We start from the raw sequence: 22438 nt of genomic DNA on the forward strand, positions 1-22438 counted from the left end.
GTCTCAAAAATAAATAAATGTTAAAAAAAAATTTTTTTTAAATAAAAAAAAAATTAGGTTGTTTTCTTAATTTTGGGATTTTAGAGTTCTTTATATATTCTAGATGATAGTCCATTATCAACTACATAATTTGAAAATATTTTCTCCCACTCGATGGCTTATCTTTTAATTCTCTTTAATGTCTTTTAAAGACTGGAATTTGAAATTTTGACCAAGTCCAATTTTTCAACTTTTTCTTTTGTGAATTGTGCTTTTGGTGTTGTATCTATGAAATCTTTGATTTTCTCTCTTTCTCTCTTTTTAAGTTTTGTAATTTTAGGCCAATGATCTATTTTAATTTTTAGATATGATATAAGGTTACTGCATTTTAAAACTATATTTAAAAAAATACCTTATTTCTCCTTTTTAATTTGGAGTTGTGGGGGGCTGGTTATGAACTTGTTTACTCCAGCAGATTGACCTTTAATTAGTTCTACATTATATACTCTTTTCATTCAATAGTTCATCTGCTTGATATGCAAACTAATTATACATAGGCTAATTGGCTAGTTTCCAATTAAGATAAGGAAATGACTGGCCATGCATGAAGTACTGGGTAATGTAGAACAGTATGTAAATCATTTTTCCTGACTCTCATCAGCCGGTCAGACTTCCTAAACAACTACACTAGGGAAGTTATTTGCATAATGGGATCAAACCCATACATTATCAAATGCATATTTTTAATTAGGTAGTATATATCAAGGGGGTGTAAATAAATCAGCACAAAGGTGATTAGTAAATAGAAAATACAGTGTCAGTTCATGAAAGCATCTCTTCAAAATATAGTATTTATGAAATATATTTAATGAATATACATGTTATGATGGGAACTGATGGGCTAAGGGTTTTTCTAATATTGTTTTGAACTTTAATATATTTTCTCACCAAGTTTCTAATATGGAAAAATGCAGAAATTCATTCACACTTTTCTTGAGAAAATAAATAAGTTTATAAAATAAAAAAGCCACAGAGAGGAAAAGTACAGCATAAGGAATATAGCCAATAATATTGTAATAATGTTGTATGATAACAGATGGTAACTATACTTATTGTGGTGGGCATTAAATAATGTATAAAATTGTCAAATCACGTTTTATACCTAAAATTAATATAACATTGTATGCCAACTACACTTCAATAATAAAAACAAAAATAAATTTTAAAAATATTAATGTTTCTCTGTGACCCAGAAAAAAAAAGAGATTCTTCAATAATAAACAAATATTTTTAGAAGAGAAAAAAATCAAAAGAAAGCAAAGGACCTCAGAATAAGATAGTAATATCTGGAATACATATTCATGACCAGTTTGAAAAATATAGGTCATTGTGATGCCACTTTATCTTTTGTATAAAAATTCCAAAAATCATAAAATGTAAATCATCAGGAAAAAGTCTTTGCAATTGTACCTTTCTGGGAAAAACACTGCTAAACGACTGTAAGAAGTTTTTAACCAGTGTTTGTTTTAGGATGGGAACTATGTTTATTTTTATTTATTTATTTATTTATTTTATTTATTTATTTTTCAATATATGAAGTTTATTGTCAAATTGGTTTCCATACAACACCCAGTGCTCATCCCAAAAGGTGCCCTCCTCAATACCCATCACCCACCCTCCCCTCCTACCCCCCCATCAACCCTCAGTTTGTTCTCAGTATTTAAGAGTCTCTTATGTTTTGGCTCCCTCCCTCTCTAACCTTTTTTTTTTCTCCTTCCCCTCCCCCATGGTCTTCTGTTAAGTTTCTCAGGATCCACATAAGAGTGAAAACATATGATATCTGTCTTTCTCTGTATGGCTTATTTCACTTAGCATAACACTCAGGATGGGAACTATGTTTAACTGAGAAAGTGCTTCAGGTAAAATGTAAGACCTTACTTAACAGGGTCTTGATACTGATGAAAGTTTTATGTAAAACAATAGTAAAGTTTTGCTTGTTACTTTGGAGAAAGAGAGATGAGAGAGAGAACGGCATCAGCTGGGTTGCAGACAACTGCCATACCCTGTCATGAACTTCTGCCCTCAATCGCAGTCTCCTCAAATCTTCAGTAAAATGCACACACAAATCATAAAATGTACATTGCTGGTCATCTTGTGGAACTGATGAAGAAGCCAGCCCCTCCATCCTGGACTAATACAGCACAAAGATATAATATGCAGATGAGAATCCTAAAGAGTTAAGTGCAGGAACTAGCAAAAAACATGGGATTTCTCTGACAGGACTGTGGAATTGGTATTTGGACCACGTTGAACCATATCTCTAGTTGTCAGGGAACTCCCAATGAGGGGGCTATCATCTGGGCTACATACAGATTTTACTGGTATAAAAAAGAACAGGGCATGCATACTTACTGATATAAAAACGTCCTCAGGGACCCTGGGTGGCTCAGTCGGTTGAGCATCCGACTTCGACTCAGCTCATGGTCTCATGGTTCGTGGGGTCGAGCCCCGCATCGGGGTCTGTGCTGACAGCTCAGAGCCTGGAGCCTGCTTCAGATTCTGTATGTGTCTCTCTCTGTCTCTTTGCCCCTCCCCCACTCACACTGTGTCTCTGTCTCTCAAAAATGAGTAAATGTTAAAAAAAAAAGGTCCTCAAAATATTATTAAACAGAAAAAGCAAATTATATAAAAGCAAGTTGTGCTCTGTTGCTCCAAATTCAACCGGAAGTTGATTTTCAGAGGGAAAATTTGTTATGCAAACCAGATCTACATTAAGGATGCTTTTTTAAAAAAAATTTTTTTAATGTTTTATTTATTTTTGAGACAGAGAGAGACAGAGCATGAACAGGGGAGGGGCAGAGAGAGAAGGAGACACAGAATCCGAAGCAGGCTCCAGGCTCTGAGCTGTCAGCACAGAGCCCTACACGGGGCTCGAACTCACAAACTGTGAAATCATGACCTGAGCCAAAGTCAGACGCTTAACCAACTGAGCCACCCAGGCACCCCTAAGGATGCATCCTTAACAGGTGGAGTCTATGTGGAAAGAGATGGGGAGAGGGTGAAGAACCAAAGTTGTAAAGGATGGAGGCAAAACAGACCCTGCAAAGGAAAGTGGGACCACAGAAGACTGCATCATTTACCTGGCCCAGTGAAAAGTGAAAATCTGGGATCTCCTGATGAGAAATTTTGAAGATTTCCAAGATGGTGTCTGAAGAGCTATTAAACTGCATGCAGGGACCCCACCATATGCTGGTCCTCTGCAACTGCACAGGCCACATGTCTATGACGCCAGCCCTAAGAGGACACAATCCATAATTGTTGTGCCTCATTGCATACTTTTCTCTCTTTTCCTTAATTGCACACTTTTTGGGAAAAATGTATCTTTCCTTCCAAAGAAAATACATGGTGAGAAAATAAAGGTTTACTAGGCCCAGATGTCCTTGCTTGCCATCTATCTTTGCTTCATTTCAGTGTGGCAGCTTGGAAGGTCCTGTAAATTCTCTTCCTGGGAATCACCCAAATCACTCACATTGACCAAGACCTGAAGTCTCTCATACGCTACACTCAATTATGCCATTTTCTTATTATTTCATATCTTCAGTAAAGCTATCTTCCTACCTGATTGTTGTAGGAACAGTGTGGTGTAAAGAGCACAAATTCCTGCATGCAGTAGGTTGTTCATACCACTTCAGGAATCAGTGAATTCATAAATATTTCATTCTAGTTCCAGTTCTGAGTGTTACCGAGGAAGCCACTGAGAGGCCTCAGCTTCTCTTCTAAAAAATAATGAGTTTGAGACAAATATAAAGTCTAACACCGTATAGGTGGTTGAGTGTCTAGAAATAGAACATTTAAAAAGAGAAACTGAGAGGATGGTAAGGCTTACTTCTAGCAGGTGTTCTATCTGCTTTGGAAACTATGCAAGCTTTTAGAACAGGAAAAATCATAAACACAATTTCTCTATTTCCAACATATAGTTAATTAATGGATATACTTATATACTTATAATTTCCACATTAATACATTCACAGCTGCATCAGTTATTTATTCTACATGTTCAAATCTGCTATTATGTTATTTCCTACATAAAAGATATAGCTCAGGAGGTTAGGGTGTAATAACTATATCTAGTTGTTTATCCAGGCTATTAATTGGATAAGAATTAAAGTCAAGGTTTGTAACCCTGTGTCTTGGTCTTTGGGCAGACTAAAATTGGTTGTCCTCATGAACCACTTCTTTAAGTACAATGTGCATTCCCAAAGCATACAAACAGCTGTTATTTCCAAAAGAAATAGCCATAGAAGCAAGCAAATGACCAGAAAAACAAACAGCATTGTGTAAGATCCAGTATAAAGCTTAAACACAAAATTTCGCTTGAAATGAGCCTTCATGTATCAACAGACAGGAATCAAGATGTTGGGGTGCCTGGGTGGCTTGGTTGAGCGTCCAGTTCTTGATTTCAGCTCAGGTCATGATCCCAGAGTCATGGGATTGGCTCCAAGCTGAGGGTAGAGCCTGCTTAGGATTCTCTCTCTCTTTTTCTTTCTCTCTCTCTCTCTGCCCCCTTCCCTCCCCCACTTTGACTCGCTCTCTCTTTCTTTCAAAAATTAAAAAATAAAAGCAAACATGTTAATCACTATTACTAATATTAAACTGATCCAGATTCTCTTGGAAATTTTAAAATTCATTTTGGGCCAGAGCCAATGAGGGGAAATAATGACCTTATTTGCAGGTAAATATCTAATTTACCTTCTCTCTCTTCAGAAGTGGAGACAGAACTAATAAAACTTCTTCATAACAAAGTCTAACATATTTAAGGTAGCCTAATAGCAAATTTGGAATACTAATGTGTGAGTGAGTCCGACTAAATCTAATGAACTGATTTTTCATATCAAACACAATACCATTTTGCTCCCAACCCCTGACCTTTTGTAATTTGGAATTATCAGCAAAATGGCTGATTTTAAGAAGAGAATTTTGTCTGGGAAAATTAAACGTAGTGAAAAAAAATTGCAAAATTCTGTGAAGTTGAAAAAAGTTTATATACTTCAACAGGAAAGTAAAATAAACACAGAGCCAATTATGAGGCAATAGAAAGACAACCGGACTCTGAGTTTTAAAGATTTGAATTGTAGCTTTGTCACTTACTAGCTTTGAGGCTTTAGACAAGTTTTTTTTTAAATATATTTTTTAGTCATTTATTTTGAGAGAGAGAGAGAGAGAGAGCATGTGAGTGGGGAGAAACAGAGAGACAGAGAGAGGGAGAGAGAGAATCCCAAGTAGGCTCCCCGCTGTCAGTGCTGAGCCTTATGCAGGGCTCGATCCCACAAACCAGGGCCTAAGTCAAGAGTCAGATGCTCAACTGAATGAGCCACCCAGGCACCTCTAGACAAGTTTTAAAATTAGTCCAAGTCTCACTTTCCTCTCTAAAGGGATACAATAATCTGTAGCTCACAAAGGATGTTGTGAAACCCATACAGTAGAGCAGCACCATGGTTGTGTTTGTTATGCAAATAATGTGCATTCTCCCACAAAATTAAAATATATTACTATGTGCCCTCTTTTATGTAATGAATACTTTGAGAAATGAATTTTGTATACTATTGTGTATTATATATTTTATACTAAAAATTACCTACATATGTATATTTTAAATATATAAAACCAAGCATACCATTCTTTATGGGCTGAGAGACTCTCATGGGTAATTTTATCCATATGTGATTTTCACCTCATAAAAATGACTTCAGAACACAACCCCCACATAAGATGTAATTCCACTGCATATGGAAATGTTTTGCAATCCATAAAGACCATGCAGGTATAAGATGTTATTAATGTTTTGTTTCCACCGAGGGGGACAACACAAACACAACAACAACAACAACAGCAACAATAGAATGAGAGAAAGAAAGAAAGAAAGAAAGAGAAGAAAAACACACACCTTACATGAAAGTTTTCTCATAGGATTTTTCTTAACTGCCCCAGTTTTATATCTAGATGAAATAATATTGCAATTTAGAACATGCTGTCTTTAATCCTGAAAAAGTATACTTGTATTCAGTTAAATATCTATGGACTTAACAAAACTGAGTTAAAATTTTTTAAAATTTTATATCCATCAACTAATCTTAATATAAATTTATTGCAGATAAAAACATTACAGCTTTGGGCGCCTGGGTGGCGCAGTCGGTTAAGCGTCCGACTTCAGCCAGGTCACGATCTCGCGGTCCGTGAGTTCGAGCCCCGCGTCAGGCTCTGGGCTGATGGCTCGGAGCCTGGAGCCTGTTTCCGATTCTGTGTCTCCCTCTCTCTCTGCCCCTCCCCCGTTCATGCTCTGTCTCTCTCTGTCCCAAAAATAAATTTAAAAAAAAGTTGAAAAAAAAAACAAAACAACATTACAGCTTTCACAGATGAGAAAAATAATTACAAAGAATCCCAGAGGACAGAGAGACTAATTCAGCATAGCTTTGCAGTGTCAAATAAAAATTGTATCATAAAAAGGTATATGGGAGTTTGAAACTCCTGTTTCCAAACTTTGATCCGACTGGTCAAAAAACTTGTCCTCACTTGGGGCACCTGGGTGGCTCAGTCAGTTGAACATCTCACTCTTGATTTTGGCTCTGGTCATGATCCCAAGGTTGTGAGATAGAGCCCCTTGTCAGGCTCTGCGCTGAGTATGGAACTTACTTGGGATTCTCTCTCTCTGTACCTCTTGCCTGCTCACACTGTCTCTCCCTCTCTCCATGATGTGGTTTTGGAGTGGTGGGGGTCTGGAGCTGGCCAAGAACAAATTCTTGACAAGTCTTTAGTGCAAAATAGTGATTTTATTAAAGAATGGGGACAGGACTCATGGGCACAAAGAGCTGCCAAAAGTGAGTTAAATTTAACACAATATTTAATAGTTATTGCAATTTAGCTTTTAAACAGTTTAAATTCTTTTTTTATTTATATTTTTATTTTTTTGTTTATTTTTGAGAAAGACAGAGTGTCGGGTGGGGGGGTGGGGTGCAGAGAGAGGAGACACAGAATCTGAAGCAGACTCCAGGCTCTAAGCTGGCAGCACAGAGCCGGAAATGGGGCTTCAACCCATGAGCCCTGAGATCATGATCTGAGCTGAAGTTGGATGCTTAACTGACTGAGCCACCCAGGCACCCCTAAACAGTTTAAATTCTTGAATAACCACCTTTTTATATTAGATGAATAACCAATTTGAGAATCCTCATATTTGTTCTGTGATCTCTGGAACTTCACTAATAATTTTCAAAGTAACTGGTTATTCAACCAAAATTAATACATACATGTCTGTCTCACAAAAAATAAAAAAGGACTTTAAGTTATAGTTTACCCAATGTTAGAGTCAACAGAAATTTTAAAAATGAGTTTCACTCTCTTTTACAATTTAGAAACAAATGGAAAAGGTTAAGTTATTTGTTGAAAGTCAAGCATGTATCACAGAGAAAATGGAACAGGAGGCAGGAAAGTGGAAAGCCAGTGAGAACAGGTCAGCATGGCAAGGACAGCTGAAGCAGACTTATCATGAATTCTAGCTTCGCGAGACTCCTCAGAGCCTTCATAAACATCTGAGCTTTTTGGCTGGTCCTGGAAGGGCTCCAGAATACACGCATCAGGCCACAGAATACATGCATAACCCTAAATGCTGAACTTCAACATTTTCGACAGCATTTAGAAAAATGCTGTATGACATATTAATAAGCATCAAAATATAATTGTATGCTAGCAAGCAATTCTCATGGTTTTATTTCCACTTTTTGGAGACTGGATGATTTTTTTTTGATTCTTTAATTTGTGCTCTTCTATGATCACATCTTACTCCCAAGTATTTACAGGTAGGCATCACCCTGAAGGGTTTCTGTGGCACATGGCCTACAGGAACATGTACAAACGTCACATGAGACCATCCTGGGTGTGAATCCTGACTCTAGCACTTACTAGTCAGATACCCTGGATCAAGAAACTCGTTCCCTGAGCCTCTATTTCCTCCCAGTAAAACGAGGATAATATTGCATAGTAGATGTAAAGATTAAGTGAAATATATAAAATGTTTAGTTTAAAGTAGGCACACAATACATAGTGGCTCTTTATCTCCAAGATATCAGAAGTTTCTCATTTTTTTCAAAGAGAAGGAAGAGCAACTTTAGAAATGACTCTTTCATGGGAAAAATATCTTGCTTGAATAGTTATAGTAATTGGTCTTGTTTCATGATTTTCTCTTTCTGGCATTTTTACAGCATTTTTCAGATCATATAGTAAACATTTTTTTCAGCATTATTGAGGTATGATTGGAAAATAAGAATTGTATGTATTACATTATACAATGCTTTTTAAAAAAGTGTACCATATGATGACTTAATGGGCATATACATTGTGAAACGATTACCACAATAAAGTTAATTAACATATTCATCACCTCACATGGTTACCCTGTGTGTGTGTGGTTGGGGAGTGGGGAACACCTAAGAGCTACTCTCAACAAATTTCAAGTTAACAATATAGTATTATTAACTACAGTTATCAGGTTGCACATTAGAGCATTCATTATTTATCTTGTAACTAAGTTTTTAAGTTTGAACTCTTTGACTCATTTCTCCCCATTTCTATGACCCCCAATCCTGGTTCTATGATTTCGACTTTTTTAGATTCTACATATAAGTGAGATCATGCAGTATCATCTTTTTCTGTCTGGCTTATTTCACATAGTATAATGCCCTCCAGATTCATCCATGTTGTCACAAACGGCAGGATTTTCCTTCTTTCTTATGGCTGGATTATATTCCATTGTATACACATACTACATTTTCTTTATCCATTCATCCGATAGACATCCATGTCTTGGCTATTGTAAATAACCCTACAATGAACATGGAAGCATAAATATCCCCACAAGATAGTGATTTCGTTTCTTCCCGATATACAACCAGAAGTGGGATTTCTGGATAATATGGTAGCCCTACTTTTAATTTTTTGAGGCATTTCCATACTGTTTTCCACAGTGGCTACACCAATTTACATTCCTGCCAACAGAATGTAACGTGTCCATTTTCTCCACATCCTCATCAACATTTGTTACCTCTATTAATAGCCATCTTAACAGATTTGAGGTGATATCTCATTGTGATTTAGATTTACATTTCCTTGATGACTAGTGATGTTGAGTACCTTTTTGTATATCTATTGGCCATTTGTTTATCTTCTTTGGAAAAATATCTCTTCAGGTACTTAGCCCATTTTTTCTTTGTGTTTTTGTTTTTTTGCTGTTGAGCTGTTTGAGCTCCTTATATGTTTTAGATGTTAGCCTCTTATCAGATACATGCAAATATGCAAATATTTTCTCCCATTCCACAGGTTGCCTTTTCATTTAGTTGGTTGTTTCCGTTGCTATACAGATGCCTTTTCATTTGATGTAGCCCTACTTGTTTACTTTTTGCTTTTGCTGCCTGTGCTTTTGGTGTTATATCCAAAATATCATTGCCAAGACCAATGTCAAGAAGCTTTTTCCTTATGGTTTCTTCTAAGGGTTTTATTGTTTCACATCTTACACATGAGGTTTAATCCATTTTGAGCTAACTTTTGTGAATGGTGCCAAATAAGGGTTCAATTTCATTCTTTTGGATGTGGATACCCAGTTTTTCCAGCACGATTTATTGAAGAATCTATCCTTCTCCATTGCCTGTTGACACCCTTGTCAAAGATGAGTATATGTGTGGTTTGACTATATATGTGTGGGCTTATTTCTGGGCACATTGTGTGTGTGTGTGCATGTGTATATATACATTAGAAGAGTCTTTGTTTCTCAGTTTATTGGCATGAGTGTTCAGTGAGGACATGAACAAGGTCCAAAGAAAACATGTTATTCTTATTCTGGAAAGATTACTGTACTGGATTATTTATCTTGCCATTTCTTCCTGTAAAAAGGAGTAAGAAAGATTTTTTTTAAGAGAAAAAAATTATAATCACTAGATACATGTTATGTAATCTGAGCCACCATCCTTTGGGAGTCTTCGTTTTATCAAGTCCTACCCTCACCCAGGTGCTTAGTGGCTAAATAATCTCCTTTGCCTCTCACACCGTCTCAGGGCAAAATCTGACTTGGTATTTAGCAACACAACTCTGAATACTAATAAATGCAGATGTTAAGTAACGTTAACCTTTTATACTAATTCCCAAACAAGATTCAGCAGGAAGCAAGAAGTCATTAAAACAACCAGGTCTCAATGGCTAGCAAACTTAACCCAGTGTGCCAGAAGTGACACTTGTTTACGAGGCTATATCTAGGGGATCTGAAGGGTAACTTCACAAAATAGAGACCAGCCAAGAGGACAGAATGCTTTTGCTGTTTGGAAAAAGTAGAGATAATCTGAGAGTTGGTGTTGTTATACCTATTTATCTTAATTTCGGCATTACTCAATTTATCCGTATAAGAAGTAATGAGTTTTTACATACTGATAGGAAATAGCATGAGATGAATGAAAACAACCCTCTTCAAAAGGCTTTCCTAATCATACTAGCTGGAAATGGATCCTTCTGTTTTCCCTGCTCTCTTGTATTAGTTTTTATCATACTTCCTCAAATAGAAGTGATTTATGTCTGTGTCTTATCTTTCCTACTGAGACATATATTCGTTGAGAACAGGTAACTGTCATACGTATTTTTCTATCACCCACACACTTAGCAGGGTTCTTTATGTATAGAAGATAATAAAAACATATGAAATGAGCATGTAAATGGATAAGTAGAAGGAGTGCTTTGGGCCCATTCAAAGGAGTAATCATGAAATGAGAGTAACCAAGAGAAAACTAGCTTAGAATTTAACTTTACATCAAGCATGGAATCATTATAAGCCTGCAAACATTGTTACCAGATCGGTCTCAATTCTCCACTTTACCTGCCAAAAATTTTATTTCTTTGACTTTTCCTCATGTATACACGAGAAAATTTTTACTCCTTTATTATTTACTTCTCATTTTTGTTTCTTTATAAATTATCTCTATGAAGTTAAAAATTTCAGTGAAATTGAGCAATTGTTACTTTCTTTAAATTAAATCACAAGACTATTAGAGTTGATGAGGTGTTGTTTTTTTTTTTTTTTCCCCTGAATTCTGCATAGATGTTTGGCTTCCTGTCAATCCTCAGTCATCATTAACATTGATAATGCTAATTGTATTTCCTGTGGAGTCCTGGTTGACAATACATAATACAATTAATCAAAAGCAAAATGAAAGCAAATTGTGGACAGGGTAATTCTTTTTATAATGAGTAATATACATTGATAGATGATTTTTATTAATGAGAAGTTCACATTACTTTATAAATTTGACATTCCCTTCCTTGTAAGCATCTGGTAAGGATTAGTTTCCCTGTCTTTGGAAAATGTGAGGCTCAAGACTGCACAGGGATAGTCTGGACAAGGCCCATTGCAGACTTCTAAATTAATATAATCTATCTCCCAGATCATTTGTCTTCCTATAGAAACCTATTAAGTGCCTCTGGTATAAAGACAGGCACTCATCAATCACATGACAAATGTGATAACAAGCTTGCAGTGAGGTTATGGGAAAACAGAGGGACTAAATGAACACACAGCTCTGCTCTCTGGCTGTAAGGTGGACTCCTCCACCCTCTAGAAGGACCCAGAGGCTACCTCTCCTTCTTTCCCTTACATTTCAGCAGGACGTACCACTTACAAAGAGGACTGTTACCAAGTTGTTCTAAGTGGCTTCAAATGCCACGGAAGACTGGAACTCATTGGGGGCTACAAAGACCACTGACTGTTTCAATAACCTTCTGCTCAAAATATAGACAGAATGATGTGTCTTGTTAAGGGCATAATAGGCAATTAGGGAGACTGTCATTTTTAAAAGGACATTATATCTTTTCTTTTGTTCTTGGGACAGGAGTTTGAGCAGTGCCACAGGGGAGTTATACACAAGATGAATAGTAACTGAACAATGGACTTTCAAAACAGAATACTGTTTCCCATAAATATCCCCAAAGTAAAAATAAATAAATAAATAAACAAACAAACAAACAAAATTTCAAACGTATCTGAAACAGCATTATGTTATTGGAGAGGAGCCTTCACAGTTTTCATCTGGTTGTTATGGTTCTCATTTTTTGTTTGTTTTAAAATCAAGATGCTTTTCAACAGAAATTGGAAACCACACTGTTTCCAATTGGAGAAGAATGCCTAATGCCTGATGCTTTCATTTATTGCATACATGTATTTGTAAAAATGGTTGAAGCAGTGATCTAATAATTCCTGTTTTTCTAGGAAACAATTTAATCTTAAGCCATGTTTATCTAGCCTCCCTCAAGACTGAAATGCATCATTACCCTTCTTAGTCTTCGTGGACCCAGTGAAGATCCTGCAAGAAAATTTATAGTGCCCTACAGCTACCACCACCAGATAAAAGAATTGCCCTTTATTTTGAAAGCTGACTACAGAATGATCTCTATTGATCTCTGAAGTAATGTTTGGGTTTTAACATTGGGTTATTTTTCCTTAAGTCAATAAATGAAAAATGAAGTAACCCTCAGCCAAGTCTGTGTTCTTGTAATAACAGGATCTCTGTGTCTTCCACTGGCACTGCATAGGCAGTTTGCTAAGGAGGCTAACTCCCCAAGTTCTGCTGTCAGAAGAGGAGGTTATACAAGCACAGAAACAAAGCTGTTCTGTCAGCCAAAATACCAGTTAAGCTGTGTTTGCTATGGCATAAATAAATGTTCCCTTCAGATCCAGTCAATGTGAGAAAAACAAGGAAATTACAAAGGGTAGCTTAATGTTAAGAAGATAGGAAGTTAGGAGACATGGAGAAACTTTTAATTGTTTTACAAACATTTCCAGTAAACCATTCTAAACAACTGGGCCTACAAAATCACACCACGATGTTTCAGAGAAAAGTATCTGAGACTTGGATTAAGAGAAGCCAGCAGGCTGCATGGTCCTCCAAGAATCATGTAGAGAAGTTACCAGAATAATGCAGATTCTAGCAAAGCACACAAGCTTTCCTTCCTTTACCCAGCAGGTCAATTTACGCAAACAAGATACCATTCTCAAAACAAGCCATTTCTTTTTAAAATGACCTTTTAACTAAACACAGAGCCCTAAGTAAGTCTTCAATACAAAGGGTGACATAATCTTCTATGACTCTGGATGCAGTATCTGTAGAAGCAGAAAATCCATAAGTCCTGCAAATTTTTAACCTTGCTCTAAAAACTATGTCAGTATATCACTGAATTAAGAAAAGTACTTTTTTACTATTTCCTTGAATAATACAATTGTTTTATGTAATAGCTCTTTGGTTAGTCTTTTCCAGTAGAGAGTTTGATACTGGCATGAAGGTCTCAGATTCAGCCATTTTCTCCATTTGGTCTATAAATTAAATTCACACATATATTCATGGTTATGCATCTATCTACATGCGGTATATGTTTATTACTTATGTATCTATATATGTGTTTATATCCCAGCTTATCCCATGAAAACTTTAGGTGCTAACAGTAAATACATGCAACAAATTTGCAAGATAAAAAATTAAGACTATAAGACAGGGAAAATCTAAATTAGCATAAGAGATGTAAATTGGCTAGAGGAAAGTGTTAGGGAGAACTTTTATGCTTAAACATGCTACAAATTTCTATTTAGTTGCTACAGCAGAGCTATGACCTTAGTTCTGAGCTTTAGGAATGACAATATAATAATGTAAACAGAGACAATTAAATTGTTTTCATTATATATAAAGATCAAAAACAAGGCACAGAAGGTTTTCAGGAGGATCACAGCTTCTGCTTAACAGTTAACTCCTAAGGCATTCTGTCATGAGTCTTTGCTTTGGGCACACTTGTGGAAGTCATAAACAATACCCTCAAGAACAAACAAAAAAGTCATGCATGGTAGTGTGTCCTGAGAAAAGACAACAGCATAATGTCTCATTTCAATTTAGGGAAAACAGTTCTCCCTGACATGTTCATGGGGAGGGAAGGTAATATAGTCGATACACAAAGAGTTTTAATAGGTGGTTTGGTCCAAGGATAAAACATACTGTGCCTCTAGTTAAATAGATGGACTGCATGAACATACCTGTAGGTAATTCTAGTGTTGAAAGTGACCCTATAGAAACTAATAGTTATGACCTATTGAGCAGTTACTATAAACCAGGTGCTTTGTTTATGTGCATTTTTCACTTATTTGTCCTAAGATTCTTTACAATAATTATCATTTCCACTTCTGTATTTTATAAAATGAAGACATGGAAGCTGGAGAGAGTTTAATATGCCTACCAAAGGAGCATGTGTGTGTGTCTACGTGTGTGTGTGTGTGTGTGTGTGTGTGTGTGTGTCTAACATATATATTTAAAATTGACAAAATTAAAAGAAAAAATAAAAATCCACCAGTATAGTGGAATATTTGAACACAACTCTCTCAATAAGTGATATATCAAATGGAGATAAATCAGTACAAATAAGGAAGATTTGAAGGGAACAACAGCACTGTTTTGCCACAGGATTTCTCAAATTTCCCTGATAGCTTAGTACCAGACCTAGTGAATGAAAATCTCCAGAAGAGAGACTGAGAAAGCTGTATTTTAAAAAATTGCCTCAGGGGCACCTGGGTGGCTCAGTCCGTTGAGCATCTGAGTCTTGATTTTTGGCTTAGGTCTTGATCCCAGGGTTGTGAGATTAAGCCCCACATCAGGCTCTGAGCTGAACATGGAGCCTGCCTAGGATTCTCTCTCTCTCTCTCTCTCTCTCTCTCTCTCTCTCTCTCTGTCTCTGTCTCTCTCTCATCCTCTGCCTCTCTCCCCTGCTTTCTCTAAAACCTAAAAAAATAAAATGAAAAAAAAAAAAACTTGCCTTAGATGGTTCTTATCTTACAGGAAGTTTGATAGATACTGATCTAATGAATACATAGAAACTCCCGAACCCAGTTATTTTCAAGTTACAAGGAATATTTATCAAAGTATGAAACATTTGCCATGACAATGCTTTGGCCATATAGCAAGTTAGAGTAAATTCCAGAGAATGGATTTCACATGGAATTCCATCTCTGACCACAATTAAACAAAAATGAAATAAAAAATAAAAATTAAATGTTACATTTATGCATACACATGAGGAACAAAACAAAAGTAATTTTGGAATTTAAAAATATGTTTTTAATAACTCATGGCTTAAAGAAAAGAAAAAATTGGAAATTCAAAAATATTCAGAATTGCACAATAAAGAAAACACTAACTCAAGATTTTGGAAATGTTGGTGAGTGGTATGTAGTGGGGAATTTTTAGGTTGAAAGGCTGTCTTAGAAAAGAAAAAGAGAATCTAAAAATTAATGAGCTAAGCATCAATCTTAAAAATCTGGTAAAGAACAGTAGAATAAACTCAAAGAGAGTCAAAGAAGAAAGAAATAAAGGCAGAGTGAACTAGAAAACAAAAATGAGAGGATCATCAGAGCTAAAAATTGGTTTTGAAGAGACCCAAAAATTGACGACTCTGAAAGTTTCATCAAGAAAATAAGACATGGGTTTCAAAGAAACACTTCAAAATGAAAAATTACAGATACTAGAGAGATTTAAAAAAATGGGGCTCTGATGCCAAAAGGTTTGGAAACTTTGAAGAAACAGAAATTTTCCTAGAATAATACAGTTCATCAAAATTGACCCAAGACAAAATAGAAAATGTGAGTAGCTTTGTAACTATTAGTCATGAAACAAATACATATATTTTTTAATTCCCAGAAGGAAGATGCCAGGCAAAGATGGTTTTAGAGATGAATTTTATCAAATATTCAAGGGAGATAACTCCAACTGTGGCACAGAAACAGAGAGAACATTCCACAATTCATTTTATGAGGCTAACTAACATTGATGACCAAAGAAGATAAGGATAATCTGAGAAAAGACATTTACATGCCAGTCTTACTTATGAAGATGGTCCACTGATTTTTTTTCAAGTAACAAGTTATTTTTTATCATTTTATTTTCTTAGTGGTATAATGTAATTATCTTATTAACCACATACTATAATTCCGGTTATTATTAGTGCCTATAAGCTGGGCACTGTTACATCTTTCTGGTGAACTGAAAGTTTGATCATTAGGTAGTGAACTTCTTTATTTCTACTAATGCCTTTTGTCTTAAATTACATTTATGTATTATAAATTAGCTTTATCAGCTTTCTTTCAATTAGCATTTTTAAGGTACATCTTTTTCTATCCTTTCCAACTTTTCTGTGCCTTTATGTGACTTTTAGGTATGGTTCTTATACACAGCATCTACTTAGATTTTTTTTTTAATCCAGTTAGAAAAGGTATGTATTTTAACAGGAGAGGAATCAGTCTATTTACACATATCTTGGCTAATCTCTGTCAACAGTTTGGGCTTTCGCTTTGTCCTACTTTTTCTTTTTTCCTTTTTCTCCTTTCTTGTCTTCTTTTAAAGTTAAAAGACTTTTATTATCATTTGAGTGTTTTCCCCTCTACTGGTATGGATGTTCCTGACTCTATTTTTATTCTTAATAAAAACCTTGAAATTTTACCATGCTTCCATAACAAGACTTAACTTAAACATATATTTACTCTTCTCCTGAATAGCCCCAGCTCCCATAAATGTTTAATTCCATCCACCACATACACTACCTTTTAGGTTTCATGCTATTTTGTTCTTTATAGTTCTTTGCCACTTGCGATGATTTTTATTCTCCAAATTGAACATAGTTATTTTTGCTTTGTTCAATGTTGTCTTAGATATATTCTCATCTTTAGCATTTTCTTGATTCACCAGTCCTTGCATCTGAGCTTATTTCTGGGAAATACTGGATTTTTAAAATCCATCCTTTAGATTTTTCTTGGCTGAGAATCTATTGGTAGTAAGCTCTCAGTTTTTGTTTTTCTAAAAATGTCTTTCTTTCACTCTCCTTTTTGAGTGTTTGTTTTAAATGTTTTGTTTTGCTACTAATTCCCCTGTCTCCCACCTTCCATTTTTGCTCTTGAGAAGAAAAGCCATTAGATTAATGATTTCTCCCTTTTAGCCAGCCTATCTTTTCTTGCTGGCTGCTTTTATGATCTTTAATTTTCTCTTTGGATTTCCCTGGGTAGGTTTTGATATGGGATTTCTTTTTATTTGTCCCATTTTGAATTCATTAGGTTTGCTGAATCTGAAGATAGATGTGTTTTCAATTCTGGAAAATGCTCCAATACTTACCTTTTAAAATACTTTCTCTTCTTCTTCCTTTTTTATTCTCTCCTTTTGGAGTTCCAGTAGGATATATTTTAGGCATTTATCCACCATGTTTCAATTTCTTCATACTTTCTGTCTCTTTGTCTCTGTGCTGTATTTGGGAATATTTTTAGGCTCTGTCATCTAGTCTGTGATTTTTCTTTTCAGCTAAGTCTGATTTACTGTAATCATCCATCAAGTGTTATAATTTCAATGATTTTATATTTCATCTTGAAAAGTTTTATTTGATTTTCTTAAATATGACTATTTTTAAAAATAATCTCTTGCTCCTGATGGTTTTAATTCTCTAGTATATGTCTTACGCATATTAAATATGCTGCTTTTATGTGTTTTGCCCAATAATTTAAATATGTGAAGTCTAAGAATATCTGGTTCTTTTTAATTTTTTTAATGTTTATTTTTGAGAGAGAGACAGAGACAGAGTGTGAGTGGGGGAGGGGCAGAGAGAAAGGAGACACAGAATCCAAAGCAGGTTCCAGGGTCTGAGCTGTCAGCACAGAGCCCCACGCCGTGCTTGAACCCTTGAACTGTGAGATCATGACCTGAGCCAAAGTCAGGCACATAACTGACTGAGCCACCCAGGCACCCCCCTGGGTGGCTTTAACAACAGAAATTTATCCAGGAGTCCTTAAAAATATCAAGTACTGATGGGGTTTTGTTGTTCTTTTGTTTGTTCTGTGGTTCTTTTTTTTTTTTTAATTTTTTAATGTTTATCATTTATTTTTGAGAGAGAGAGTCAGTAGGGGAGGGGCAGAAAGGGAGCGAGACACAGAATTGAAGCAGACTCCAGGCTCTGAGCTGTCAGCACAGAACCTGATGCAGGGCTCGAGTGAGATCATGTCCTGAGCTGAAGTCAGATGCTTAACTGACTGAGCCACCCAGGTGCCCCTTGTTTTGCGACCTGGTATGTTTTAGAACTTTGTTTTACACTATTGTTATAGTTACTGGAATATTATATATGGAATACTCTGAGGTCTGGATCAAGGAGGCATTTTTCCAGAAAGGATTTACTTCTGCTTCTACTAGGCATACAGAGACACTGCATACACTGGTACACTTTGTAATGATTATTAAATTCAGGTTGTAGAGGACAAAAAGTGTGGTATCAGGCCTCAGTCTCCATCAAGTGCTGGCCCTTGGCTATGGATTGTCAGGGGAGATAGTTGTGCCTTTCTCCAGAGCCAAGACTGACAAGTCCTTATGGGCGGGTTTTATTTGTGGTTTTTCCTTCCTACCTCACTCTTTCCTGGAGGATATAGTCTTTCTGGGTCTCTGCTCTGTACTGTGGACCTCCAACTTGACCCCAGCATGCATGCATATAAGGCCTTGCCCTGGTTGCCTGTGTGACCATTAATCTGAAGATCCAGCGGTCCTCTGCTCCTCCTCAGGGCTGCATGGCCTCAAGGTTTTATTACCTCTCTCATCTTACGGTCTTTCTTCACATTCCTGCCTCAGAGGATTGTTCTTACTTTCTTGCAAATTCATCTAAGACTTGTGAAGGATGTTTACACAATATTTTATGCAGCATGTTAGTGTTTGGCAGGTTTTCAAGACCTCTAGTCCATCCTAATGTTGAAAATAGAAGCTCAGGTACATTTCCTTAATGGTACCTAAAGGAGGTCTTTCAAGTCTGGACTTGATAAATATAAGATTGGTTAAGAACTATAAAGAGTTTTCTAAATGTTTAGCTTAAACATAGGTATATGTACAAATAATTTTTAAAATGTGCAGATAAAGCTAGAGAGTAATCCCACAGTGCTGTGGTAGTGGCTAATCCTTACCCACAAGAAGCTGGAAGAGTCTGCCGTTGTCATGATGATGCCGTAGCACCTACTTAATTCTCCTTTTTAGTAATGCCGATCCACACTAGTGGATAGTTTATTCTGAGGACTTGCAGTCTTTCTGTGTCTGTAATGGGTCTGATTTCAGTCCCCAGTGATTAGAGGCCAAAGCTCTAGCTAGTCTGTTCCTTGTGTTACTTCACACATCGTGCATGTGTTTGAAGTGAACTAATTTGCAGCTGCCTTGCACCCATGGTTCACTTAATTTGAATACTTTCCATGTATTTTATAGTGAGAAGACATCTAAGGGCTTCATGAGTTTTGACATGAAAGAAACAAAACCATGATCTGACCCCAGGATAACGTAATAAGGATGCTATAGGTAAGTTTGGGTTAAAAGCCCAGCGACTTTTGCTCTAAGTTCACTTTTTTCTCAGTCTGAAAAATGTAGCATCTGTATTAGTTAGAATACAGGTTAGGTGCTACGATTGGAAGACCGCTGGGTAGTGTCAGCTAGAACCATGTGCCAGCCAGAACTCGAGGTTCTATTACTAAGGGAGGAGGGAGAATGGCTATTGGGAGCAACTAAGTCTCTGTGGAGGGCAACAACATGAGTCCATGTTAGATGTGTAGGTTGTGGACAGACCATGAAGAATCTGAACTTAAATATTTTAGCCTTAGTCTGACATGTAAGGGGAAACCATGGAGGGGTTTAAGTAATACAACAGAATCTTCACATCATGTGAAAATATATAACCACCTTTCAGGGAAGCCAGAGATAAGAGCAATACCAAAACAATTTGAAACTATGAGAACTACATTCCAGTTAGTGTTTACTACTCACATATTTAGGCTTTCTATGATGTATGTGCCATTTCTACATCAAAACAGGCTTGTTTTGGGGGCACCTAGGTGGCTCAGTCAGTTGAGCGTCCAACTTCAGCTCAGGTCATGATCTCACAGTTAACGAGTTTGAGCTCCACATAAGCCTCTGTGCTGACAGCTCAAAGCCTAGAGCCTGCTTCAGATTCTGTATCTCCCTCTCTCTCTCTGCTTTTCTCCTGCTCGCACTCTGTCTCTCTCAAACATAAACATTAAAAAACATTTTTTTTAATTAAAAAAAGCTTGTTTTTAATATAAACATATAAATCACCAAAAACGTGTCATGTGGGAAATATGTATTTTTAGAGCACATATTGAGTGGGACAAAAAAGCCTTTGGTGACATACTTTGGCTTCAATTATCTATCTGCTGAAATCCCTTAAAAGGGAATACCTCACATTTACCACAAAATGATAGCTTACATTCAATTTAATACTCATCTTTATTCTTAATATTCCCGTGGGTCATTTCTCAAACAATAAATTTAGTTAATTGGGTTGACACAGGAAATTAGGAGTAATTTCAAATGCACATTCCTCTTTGCGAATAGGCAAATTGTTATTCATTAGTTCTTCAATTCCCTAGAAGAAAACTCTGACCTAAGTACAAAGTGTTGTTATTGAGAACTTTAAAAGAAAGTCAAAATTGTGGGTTTCTCCTAACAAAAAGTTTTGGTACTTTTACACAGGCTTTTTACAAAAAGATTTTAAAGGACTTCACTGGTGTTTTGACAAAGTGTCACTTCACTTATTTAATGACAAGGAAATTAAGATGTAGGTTGGATGTATATAACATTCAACATGACTGAATTAGCTATTTTCCTGTCTGATTTGATTTTGTTTTTAATAAATATTAGCCCATTAGTGACATAGCAGTCACTAGATTTTGTCATCGATTAACTGAAATAATAAGATCAAATTACAAGGCTTGATTTCCATGTGGACCAAACTGGCTGGGCACAATTCCATTTGCTGGAAAGGGAATGATCATCTGGTCATGTCCTTCTGTAATAATTGGCATAACTTTGTGAAGGATTCATACCCAACCAATTTTATTTCTTGCTACAACTGAGTGATGAGCCATTGAGCCTGCAGATAATTTAATTCCATTCCTTTGACATTCAGATCTAGCCAACTGTTTCTCAAACTGTGAGGCTGTGAGCACTCAGCATTCTTCTCTAACATCTGATTTCTTTCCACTCTATTTCCATGTCAGCACTTTATTCTTTATCTTTTATTTCCAGACATTGTGCTCTTGCCCTCTTCCGGACAGAATTCAGTTTTTGAAAGTGAAAAAAACAAACAAGCCATAATTTGGCTTGAGAACCTGTATATTAGGAAAGAAGGATCCATTGTACTGTTAACAATAAGAAAATCTAAACTGTTTGTGTTTTGTTGTTTAGTGATATGAAGCAATGCACTAAGAATGTTAGAAGATCCATTTAAGGACTGGAACATTTTAAAAAATTGAATCAAAGTGGATGCAAAGCTAACTAAAGGGTTTACACTGAAGCTGATAAGTTCCTTTAAAAGACTGTGAATGGAGGCTTTATGAGGATGAATGATTGCTCTTATTCTGTGAAAGGATGATGAATTTGGCTCCCCATGAATTCATGCTTCTCGTGCCACCTAGGCTGTCTCTGGTACCTAGCCATCCTTTCAGGCCTGTCCTGGAGACCATTTGTGCTTACTAGCGGTAAGAGCTTTTCCACATCTTCTCTCATCTCAAATCTGGGTCCCACCTTCTTCTCCAGGTTTTGGCAACTGGCATCCCCTCTGGCTTTTCTGACCAGATGAAAGCCATCAGCTCTGAACTCTTCCCATCCTGTTTCTTCTGACTGCATCTGTCTTGCCTTCTTTGCTCTTGAAGGGTCGCAGGATCCCAGCAGGGCCCTACGTGAGGCTCTGGAATAATCTCTGCTCTAAGTCACAGGCTGTAGCTCCAGCAACAGTGCACCAAGGAAAATGGGCTGTTCATCCCACTCCGACTTTATGGACAGTTTTACTGAGCTTCTGCTCTGTTCTTTTGATCCACAATGGACATTGTCTTAGCGATATTTCTCCTCCCTACTGGCCTCAATTACTAAAGTTCTAAGTCACCGTCCCATTGCTAAAACTTTGTCATTCACTTATAGATGCCCCAGTGCTACAAGAAGGTTGCCATTTAGCACCTTCCTCAGACTCTCCACTAGTGTTCTTTAGATACCTGAACACTCCCTACCTTACTATGTCCCTGCTAGTGGCCATGTGTTAGACCATCACCTTTTTCTTGTCACCATAAGCTGGGTACTATGCTCTACTGTCCCCTGTAGACTTCCTCCCTCGACCTGTACTTGATTCTGACCCCACAGTCCTGCCATATCCTGATCATTATGTCCAATCTCCAATATCTTGATTAGGCCAAGTATCACCAAGGTGCTAAGCTCTGTTCTGAAACATTACATTTTAGAAGCTTATTCTTTTTCCTTGTCATCATGCATCAGAGGAAAAGGTAGTTTCACATCTTTCCAAGGACAACTCTTAGAATCCTTAAAACCTGTGC

The sequence above is a fragment of the Panthera tigris genome, chromosome A2, assembly GCF_018350195.1.
Source record: "Panthera tigris isolate Pti1 chromosome A2, P.tigris_Pti1_mat1.1, whole genome shotgun sequence".
NCBI classification, from domain to species: Eukaryota; Metazoa; Chordata; class Mammalia; order Carnivora; family Felidae; genus Panthera; species Panthera tigris.